The sequence below is a fragment of the Procambarus clarkii genome, chromosome 82 (genome assembly GCF_040958095.1).
Source record: "Procambarus clarkii isolate CNS0578487 chromosome 82, FALCON_Pclarkii_2.0, whole genome shotgun sequence".
NCBI lineage: Eukaryota > Metazoa > Arthropoda > Malacostraca > Decapoda > Cambaridae > Procambarus > Procambarus clarkii.
The window spans coordinates 16685074-16687822 of NC_091231.1; positions in this window are offsets into that span (position 1 = coordinate 16685074).

Below are 2749 nucleotides of genomic sequence, written 5' to 3' on the forward strand. Positions count from 1 at the left end.
GAGTAGGCCTTGTTCCCCTCCTCCTCCCTTCCTGTGGAGCAGGTGGAGTAGGCCTTGTTCCCCTCCTCCTCCCTTCCTGTGGAGCAGGTGGAGTAGGCCTTGTTCCCCTCCTCCTCCCTTCCTGTGGAGCAGGTGGAGTAGGCCTTGTTCCCCTCCTCCTCCCTTCCTGTGGAGTAGGCCTTGTTCCCCTCCTCCTCCCTTCCTGTGGAGCTGGTGGAGTAGGCCTTGTTCCCCTCCTCCTCCCTTCCTGTGGAGCTGGTGGAGTAGGCCTTGTTCCCCTCCTCCTCCCTTCCTGTGGAGCTGGTGGAGTAGGCCTTGTTCCCCTCCTCCTCCCTTCCTGTGGAGCTGGTGGAGTTGGCTTATTTTCCCTTCACCCCCGTGTGAAGCTGGTGGAGTGGGTCTAGTTCTCTTCCTTCTCCGTGTGGAGCTGGTGGAGTGGGCCTAGTTCCTCTCCTTACCCTGTGGAACTGGTGGAGTGGGCCTAATTATCCCTCCTTCCCCGTGTGGAGCAGGTGGAGTGGGTCTAGTTTCCCTTCTCTCCTGGGTGGAGCTAGTGGAGTGGGCGTGGTTCACCTCCTTTCCCGTGTGGAGGTGTTTGAGTGGGCCTATTTCCCTTCCTTCACTGTGTGGAGCTGTAGGAGTGGGCGTAGTTTCCCTTCTCCGTCGTGTGAAGCTGGTGGAGTGGGCCTTGCTCCCCTCCTCCCCCAGAGTGGAGCTGGTGAAGTGGGCCTAGTTTGCCTCCTTCCCCTTCCAGTTTGTAGAAATACAATAATTCAAACGTCAACTTGCTGGTGGTCCGTCACTGCATATTCAACCTGTTCCGCTTCAAAGAACGTCGCCTTTCGTTCGTAGGCGTAACATAAGCTAAACAAAAATTCGTACAGGGGAGTGGAAGGGGCTCGCGAATGTTACGTAATGCCCTGATTTCTGTTTGTTTCTTCTGATAGGTTAGGAGAGGACACTTTAAATTTACCGTTTTCTTGACGTTGGGAAACCTTATGTGGATTGTCTGATAAATTACTACTTTGACCAGTTATTCTAAACACTTACACTTTAGAAGGATGTGAGTGGGTGTACGACAGCTTGAGTGATGAATTAACTTAAATTCTCCTCGGTCTGAGATGGAATATGACAGATAATTCGGACATGGAGACAGAGCTCCCTGGTGAGTTCCTTATCAATATCCAGCATGTATCTACCACTATGCAGGTAAGGACGCCCTTCAACGTGTAAATGATATATATTCACTGATGTGTTGAGCTCCATTCTACTGATGTTTGAGAAAGAAGTTGGCCGTTCTTATGTTCATAGAAAGGTATATAGGTTTGTGTTGAGAAATTCTATACACTGATGCGATTGATATAGTAGACTTAGTGAAAAAATTTGCAAGTTAGTAGTGGATATTTATTATGTAAAATATAATTTGATGTGTCTAAAACTCTTCTTATAATCTATAAACTTCTGAACTATTGATTCAAAGAGTTGTGATTTACTGTGCTTGGTATTTGAACAAAATTAATGTTATGGAAATGTAAGCTATTGATCAAGTATAATGAGGGATATTTTAGAAGATACAACTGAGACATAACAGACTAGTGAGGCAGATAAGACCTGGTAATATATTAAAAATTCGGAGGTTATTATATGTACGTAATGATGTGGGGACAATACGCTTATATTATAATTTATGCATTAGCCAATCATCTCCATGTGTTAATAATGCTTAGAGAATTGAATTAATGCCCAGAAACGCTACTGGAGTTCTACAAAAACACTAAAAAAAATAACGCAGGAAATAAAGGGATAGTCAGAACACATTCTTGGACTTCTACAAACCTGTTGGGACAGTTCCACATAAGACACTTACATACAAGCTCAAGAAGCCAGCAAGAGTAACTGGAAGAGCACTCAAACTAGTGAGAGAGTACCTAACAGACAAGATACAGGACATGAAAGTGAGGGGGTGAAAAGTCAGAGTTGTGTGGGCAACAATGGAGAGCTAAATAGTTCGTTCCTGTGAATCGTGCAATTTTTACTTATGTTAAAACCTAAAATATGAATGTAGAGTCATTCATGTTGATATGTGCTGATAAATGGTCCGATAAATGGTTATTGGACTTCATCACCGGGATGTGTAACGTGTTTATAACAGGATCAAGTAACAGGAGACCAGAGGCAAGGTACAGAGGTTTACGACGAGACCAGTTCCGGAATTATGAGGAATTTGTTGTGCGAACAAAGACTAAAAGAGGTTCACCAAACCTCGCTAGAGAAAGAGAAGAGACATGATACAGATCTCCTATAAAATATTTTTGGAGGAAATCTTTACAGTGAATACCAATAGATTTAGAGGGCACAGATTAATTCTAGAGACACCGATTTTTACCACCGTGTATTAGTTAGAAGGGCATACGCAAACTAGTTCAATTATATAATGAACCCATCTACTGATCATTGGTCTTTAAGGGTTGCCTACATGCCTACTACTACTATCAGTCGGGGCCCCTCTTAGTAGTAAATATATATGTATTATGAAGCTGGATATACACTCTACCAAGTAGTATCTCCGAAATATCAGTCCCATGACATGAGCTGTTCCTCATATCCGCCAATTACTTAATCAAGGCGTAACCTCGTTTATATTAATATTTGCCAATGATGTAATGTTTATGAGAAAAGTTTGGACATAATGAGTTCAAGAAACTACCAGTAAGTGTAAAGACAAAAGACCAGGAGGCTAGTTCCTAGG